Source organism: Ovis aries, chromosome 14 (genome assembly GCF_016772045.2).
Source record: "Ovis aries strain OAR_USU_Benz2616 breed Rambouillet chromosome 14, ARS-UI_Ramb_v3.0, whole genome shotgun sequence".
NCBI lineage: Eukaryota > Metazoa > Chordata > Mammalia > Artiodactyla > Bovidae > Ovis > Ovis aries.
Genome location: NC_056067.1, coordinates 43,119,805 through 43,128,024, shown reverse-complemented (window position 1 = coordinate 43,128,024; position 8,220 = coordinate 43,119,805).

Here is an 8,220-nt window from a genome sequence, read left to right as displayed (position 1 = left end):
GGGTCCCGCCGCCCGGCCCCTGGCCCGCCCGAGCCCGGAGGCCGCGCCGCGCCAGCCACGTGACACGCCCGCCGAGCCGCAGTGGCGCTGGCAGGGCGGGTGCGGGCGGCTGGGGCGGGCGAGGGGCGCGCGCCCCGCCTCGGGTGCTGGACAGCTCCACGCAGGCGGCCCCTGGCCAGTGCGCGCCCTCCCGGCCCGAGCCTGGCGCTCCCAGCAGCCCGCCTCCCTGCCCAAGAATCGGTCCCTCCCGGAGCCGGCTGAGATGGGAGGGGAGGTGGGTGGTGATGGGTAGGGGGTGGCAGAGAACGGGGCTCCGAGGAGCTGCTAAGGGCACCTGAGGGCAGGACCGCGCCTAGTGGCGCAGGACTAAGGCCTGTCTTCTGTGTGAGGACCTGCCCCCCTCATTGGCCACGACCAAGCAGACCCGCCACATCCCCGAGATGAATCGCTCTTCGCAGAGCGAGGCCTGTGAGGCGACACTGCTGACCAGGTGACCATTCTAAGAGGCCTCTGGAAACCCACCCCTCCCGCGGGCCCCAGAGCTCACGCAGTCATCCCGACAGGCACTGGGAAGTGGAGAAAAGGCCTGTTTTCCAGCCTTTTCCATCCGGGAGTGTTGTCAACCAAGGGACTGGGCCCAGGAGAAGCCGAAACCCTGGGAAACAGTTTGAGGAGACCACCTAAAGGGCCAACCCTTCTTTCTTGAGAACCTTGTGAAATGGGAGGTCCCCAGAGCGTCCCTCTCTGTCCCGGCTGCTGGGTATAACCTTCCCTGCCTGCCTCCCCAAGCCAAGGCTCAGGATTGGTCTCCCCTTGATGTTCCCTGTTTTGCAAAGAAGGTAGAGAGAAACCGGTGTTATGTTAGTGAACATTGTAGACAGAACTTTGTAGATGCTGTAATTCAACTAACTCATTTTCACAGTGCAGGCCAACTGGATTTTAATTTTTAAAAATCTTGGGAAAAAACAACTTTTAGGTTTTCTGTCTTCCCTTGTTCTCTCTTCTAATTCTTCTGGTGATTTTTCCAAAGTGGACTTCTTGGGAGATGTATTAAAGGATTTAAGAACCAAATAACAGGATAAATGATTCATTTATGGTAAAGAGCACTAGCCTGCCGTAATTCGGTTTCAAAATTTCATCAGGCTGCTGACCACCCTGTAATGGGTGTTTATGCAGAGGTAGGAATAGGCAGAGTCTGCCGTTTTGTTTCCATCTGAAGATGCTTTCTGCCTCAGTGTATGTTTTGCTAGCTGTCCTTACATATCATATCTTACATGTCTTACAAGCTTATCCAGGGTTGACACCAGGGCCCTGGGGAGTCCTACTGGAGCTTGTGGGGAATGGAAAAATATGAGCCCCTATGTACACTTCTCAAATACAAAATATGTTTAACCAAGTGGGAAAATATGGTTAGCTAAAAAGCTCCAATTTGCCCAGTCTGTTCAGACTCACTGTCAACCCTCACAAACCCACAGGCCAGAGCACAGACAGCCTGGGACCCTTTGGTCAATTGGGAACAAGTCTTCCTACTGCCCAGTAGAGGAGGGTCAGAAAACAACCACCACCTACCTTTATGTAAAGTTTTGATAATTTGTTCAGCACGAATTTTTCTTGCATTTATATACATTTTAAAAACTATAATTTATCTGGAACTTCCCTGCTGGTCCAGTGGTTAAGAATTTACCTACCGATGCAGGGAACCCGGATTCAATCCCTGGTCTGGGAAGATTCCACGTGCCACAGAGCATCTAAGCCCATGTGCCACAACTACCGAAGCCTGAGCGCCCAGACTCCATGCTCTGCAACAAGAGTATGTGTTGGTTGCTCAGTTGTGTCTCACTCTTTGCAACTCCACAAACTGTAGCCTGCCAGGCTCCTGTGTCCATGGGATTCTCCAGGCAAGAATACTGGACTGGATTGTCATTTCCTTCTCCAGGGGATCTTTCCAACTCAGGGATCAAACCTGAGTCTCCAGGGGCTCCTGCATTGGCAGGCAGGTTCTTTACCACTGAACCACCTGGGAGAAGACACCACAGTGAGAAGCCCACACACAGAAACTACAGAGTACCCCCCCCCCATTCACTGCAACTAGAGAAAATCCACGTGCAGCAACAGAGACCCAGCACAGTCAAAAAATAAAAAATAATAATTAATGAAATTTAGAAATATATGAAGGGAATGGCAACCCACTCCAATATTCTTGCCTGGAGAACCCCCTGGACAGAGGAGCCTGGTGGGCTACAATACATGGGGTTGCCAAGAGCTGGACATGACTGAAGCGACTTAGCACATACACACACATCTTGATTACTGAGTCTTCTGGCACAAACTTAGTTCCTCCCTGTGCTGCTGCTGCTAAGTCGCTTCAGTCTTGTCCGACTCTGTGCGGCCCCATAGACGGCAGCCCACCAGGCTCCTCTCTCCATGGGATTCTTCAGGCAAGAACACTGGAGTGGGTTGCCATCTCCTTCTCCAATGCAGGAAAGTGAAAAGTGAAAGGGAAGCCACTCATTTGTGTCCAACTCTTCTTGACCCTATGGACGGCAGCCTACCAGGCTCCTCCTTCCATGGGATTTTCCAGGTAAGAGTACTGGAGTGGGGTGCCATTGTCTTCTCTGGACCTTGCCTATATGGAGACCTTGACTATCTGACATCCCTTTCCAGTTTAGTCTCCTGGTAGTCTAGTGCCCTCTGGAGGCTGCTGCCCCAGGCAGGGCCTCCCTAGGGGTCTCTGGTGTAGCCCTGACCCAGTCTTCTCCTGTAACCCTTCTAATCGCTTCTGGCGCAGTTCCTGGCAGCCTAAACTCTGCTGCAGGACTTGACAGTCTGGTTGCAGTCACCAGGTCCCCCACAACTTTTTAACAAACATCTCACCTTGGCTTCATTGTCTCCAGAAGGTCTGTGTCCCTCACAACCAAATCTTCCAACTAGTGGAGAATTTAGTACTGGATACTAAAGGGGTGATTCAAGTAACAAACCCCGAGAACCTGAAGACTGGCTGGGGCAGATGAGGAAGCAGTGGGGCAGAGGAACCCAGGCAGGGGATCAAGGTCTTCCTGGCAGGAAGCTGACCTTCCTAGTTAGGAGGAAGGGAAGCTGCTGTTCCTTCCACATGTCTCATAAGCTTCAGCATGTGGGACACTGAAGCCTTCAGCAATCTGCTCCAGGAGTGAGGCAAGAAGGGCAAGCAGAGAGAAGGAAGGGGCTTGGAGGCATCCCACATAAAATCCCCTTCTGGAACAACCCCTTCACCAAAATGCAGGCACAACTCAAGCCTGCTCTTACTCAATGGTTGCTGGACTCTATGTAGAGGATGCCAAGTTGACTGGTAATTGTCTTTCTCAATCTCACATAGTGAGCATCGTTTTGAGGAGCAAAGGCCAAATGTGGCTTTGGCAAGTCAAACTGAAACAAGGGCTTATGATCACTTGGCCCAGGTCTACTGAAAGTGCCTTCCGGGGTGGCGGGCAAGCTCTCCATTTTCCAGACACTTCTAAATCTGCCATCTGCACCTTTGCTATTGTGTCCACCTCGGTTCATGGTGGCATCATTTGCTGAATTAATAATTTCTACTCCAATCCCCCCAGAGCCATCCATGACTAAGTCCTGATAGCTCAACCCCACAATGTATCTCAAATCAAATCTACCCACTTCTCTTCATTACCACAGCCAGCTCCCTGGTCCCAGCCACCATCTCCTCTCTCTTGGGCCTCCTACATGGTCCCCTGCCTCCCAGTTAACAGCTCACATTTTTAACATGCAAAGTGAATCAGGCTTCCTACAGAAAATGCACCAGGGCAGACTTTGAAGTTTTTAACCTGAGCTTTGTGATCCTATGGGATGAGCCCTGCCTACCACCCTCTCCAAGGCCCCCTCTCCACCCAACTCGTTCTGGCCCCAGAATGTTTCCACCTGAGCCAGAGCTAAGGTCTACGTTTCCTTCTTGGCCAGAAGAGCAGTCAAGAAGCAGAGGAGGAGAGCATTTGGAGAGATGTTCTTAGCCCTGTGAGCAGCCCTCCAGTATGTGGAGGTAACTGTTGCTTCATGTCCAGGACCACCTTGGAGAGATACGCTCCAAGCCCCCGAGGATGGCCACTCACTGGAGCCAGTGGTGGGAGAGTTGATCTCTCTGCATTTAAGTCTCTCTTTGGGCAGAAGCAACCCTTGAATGCTTTATAATATCCCTCTGGGACCCAGCAGAGGAGCCTCACAAGACAGTACTTTCTCTATTTTGCTATTTCTTCGCTATTTTGCTTTCATATACATCAAAATCCATGTTTCCCAAATGATATTTTAAAATCTCAGCCTTTTAGGTAGAAACTAACAGGAAAACCTGCAACTATGGGACTTCTGAATGGCAGCTAACGGTGTACAGCTTTAATATCAGCTGGTAGAAGGACAGGAAAGAAGCAAGAAGAGAAAGAATAGCTTCAGAGAAAGAGAGTTAAGGTTTATTTGCCTTAGAAGTACTAAATATCAAAACCACAATGAGACACCACTTTATATCCATTAAGATGGCTATTATAAAAAAGAAAGAAAGAAAGAAAATATCAAGTGTTGGCAAGAATGCGGAGAAGTTAGAACACTTGTGCATTTCTGATGGGAACGTAAAATGGTACAGCTGCTGTGGGAAACAGTTTGGCAGTTTCTCAAAAGGCTAAATATAGAACTACCATATGATCCAGCTACTCCACTTCTGAGTATGCACCCAAAAGAATTGAAAGCAGGAACTCCAGGAAATGTTTGTACACTCATGTTCGTGGAAGCATTATTCACAATAACCGACAAGTAGAAGCAACACAGGGGAAGTGAAAGTGTTAGCCCCTCAGTCTAACGACTGAGGTGGCCACCACGACTCTTGGAGACCCCCATGGGCTGTAGCCCGCCAGGCTCCTCTGTCCATGGAATTCTCCAGGCAAGAATACTGGAGTGGGTAGCTTTTCCCTTCTCCAGGGGATCTTCCTGACCCAGGGATCAAACCCAGGTCTCCTGCATTGCAGGCTGGTTCTTTACCATCTGAGCCACCAGGGAAGCCCAGAACAACATAAGTGCCCATTAATAAATGAATGGATAAGTAAAGTGTGATATATAGTTATAGGCATAGACATAATGCTATTCAGTGAAAAAGGAAGGATGTTCTGATACATGCTTCAACATGGATGAACCTTGAGAACATTATGCTAAGTGAAACAAGCCAGTCACAAAAGAACAAATAGTGCATGATTCCACTTACATGAGGGACGTAGAGCCATCAGATTCACAGAGACAGAAAGGAGAAAGGTCATTGCTAGGGACTGGGGGAGGAGGGACCATCGGGGAGTCACTGATGAACAAGTAAAGAGTTTCCCTTTGGGAAAATGAAAGTTCTGGAGATGGAGCGTGTTGATGGTTACACAGCAACATGACTGTACTTAATGCCACTGAACTGTACACCTCAAAGTGCTTAAAACGGTAAATTTTGTGTAATAGGTGTTTGCCCACAAATGAAAAATACTGAAAATAGGGATGTGCCCAGTGTTCCAGTGGCTAAGACGCCATGCTCCCAATGCTGGGGGCCTGGGTTCGATTCCTGGTCAGGGAACTAGATCTCACATGCCGCAGCTAAGAGTTTGCATGCTACAACTTAAAAAAAAAAAAAAAATCCTGCATGCCACAATGAAGACTGAGGATCCTTCGTGCCACAGCTAAGAACTGGCATAGCCAGATAAATAAATAGGTATTTTTAAAAGTACTAAAACTGGCAAAATTCCGAGTCGTGACAACATTTCCACCTGGACTCTGGGGTGAGGTGGCCAGCCTAAGTGTCTGCTGTGGATTTAACGTGTTTCCCAGCATCCCTACCCTCCCAGAACCTCACAAAGCTCAGAGCAGAGCCCTGCTCCACCCTGGGCAGCCCAGGGACCCTGCCTGCTGCATCTGCAGGCACATTGGCAATGGACTCAGTGCAGCAAAGTACATCTACCTATAGACACTCCCCAGGCCGCCGCTCGTTCTTCCAACTTTAATAGACCTGCAGCAGTAAAATCATTTTACCTTCAGTATTGAGCGGTAATTTTCAAAGCATAGGCCTGGAACAGTGATAGTATGCTGTAAAAGCCCCATTGCAAAAAAAAAAAAAAAAAGGCTTTTTACTGCAATAAAAATGTTAGTGCCAGGTCACCCCCTTGGTTTACATAACCCTCTCCACAGTAATTTTGAATAAGGAGTGCAGTTTTAATTTTCAATCAAAAAGCCCCCCCCTCGGCCTTGCTGAACCACTCAGAAGTACCCTGAAACAGTAATCATTTTGTATATTGATTTGGGGGGGGCAATCAATCCAATTCAGTCCACCTCACTAAATTATTAATGGAGCAAAGTACATCAGAACCCGGAGGTGAGTAAACAGGTACTGTTTGTTCTTTAACTTCATTGCTGCCACAGGAATGAAGGTGACAGTTTGAAACCCTGAGTCCAGAGGCCAGTGTACAGCTCTGGGAAACCCAAGGGCACAGGGAGAGATGAGGAAAGGCATGGGGACAAGCCCTCACAAGCCAAAGTGTCTCCTTCATGGTTGAAGTCAAGAGAGTGGAGACTCAGCTCCCTTCCAGCATGTGGGCAAGACGAAAGAGCCTGTTGAGGGGCCCCAGGTGGCCCCTAGGGAGGCCACTTTTCCCTGTTGAGTTCCAAGGACTCCTGGGGGACAATAGGGAGCCTACTGCCGTGCTGCTCACTCACCCAGGCTAGGAGGACCCCTCCTCTACCATGGTGGGTTGTGAGCCTTTATTATGGACTTAGTAGTTGTATTTAAGTCAGCTCATTCTAAAATAAGAAATATACTTACGTGTTTCTGCTTCAGAAAGAAATCTTACATCATTACCCTGAACATAAATCCAGATCTCTAGCCATAACTTAGGAACTATGATCTATGATCCAAACAAAACATTGCACCTTTTTTTTTTTTTTTTTGCCTACATCCCTGTTTTCACCACCGAGAACATTTAGGAAGTAATCTAGAGAATTAAAGATGCACTAGCTTCAGGACTTCCCTGGTGGACCAGCGGAAAAGACTTCATCTTCCAGAGCAGGAGGTATGAGTTAGATCCCTGGTCGGGGAGCTGAGATCACACATACCTTGTGCCAAAAAAAAAAAAAAAACACCTAAAACAGAAGCTATCTTGTAACAAATTCAATAAAGACTTTAAAAATGATGCGCATTAAAAAAAACTTTAAAAAAAGACGTACTACCTTCAAAGCAAAGATTTTCTCTTCAATCAAATGAGAAACACTGGAGAAGAAGTGAAAGAGAGGAGCATCCTAGCATTGTGGTTCAATAGTATTTATGGCCTTTGGACAGCAAGGAGATCAAACCAGTCAATCATAAAGGAAATCAACCCTGAATATTCCTTGGAAGGGCTGAGGTGGAAGCTGAAGCTCCGATTCTTTGGCCACCTGATGTGAAGAGCTCACTCGTTGGAAAAGACCCCAATGCTGGGAAAGATTGAGGGCTGGAGGAGAAGGGGGTCATAGAGGATGAGATGGCTGGATGGAATCACTGACTCAATGGACTTGAGTTTGAGCAAGCTCTAGGAGATAGTGAAGGACAGGGAAGCCTGGCATGCTGCAGGACTTGGGGTTGCAAAGCATCAGACACGACTGAGAAACTGAACAACCAGTATTTATGGCAGGACGCAACAGCACTGATTAGGATCGTCCCAGTCACACTAGAAGTCATCCCACGCATCCCACATCCCACAAGCAGGAAGATGGACATGATTAAGCACAGAAGTTTTGGAGTCAACCTGCGGAGAATTCAACCTGTCTCCCCATGGACTCCCCACGTGAGCAGGTTAGTAACTGCTATGAATCATGGCTTCCTCCTCTGCAAATACGACCACAACAGTACCTACTTTTCTAGGTCGTGGTAAGAGCTCAAAGCAGTAATACCTGCAAGGCACTCACAACAGTGCCCAGCACGGAGTGAGCACTCAGTAAATATTAATACTAGTCATTATCCAGCTGCAATGCCCTTCAGAAAAACTCCTGTTCAGTTTTCAGAACCCAGGCCAACGATCCTCTGTGCATCCTCCCAGAGGAAGATAAAACTCCCTCTCACCTCACTGCTTCTTCTATATCTTAAACAGGGTTCTGGGACTGAGCACATCCTCCTCTTGTAATTCACAAGCTTATTTTCACGGCTATCTGTGTCCTTAAGCTGTCAGTTCCTTCCGAGAGATGTTAACT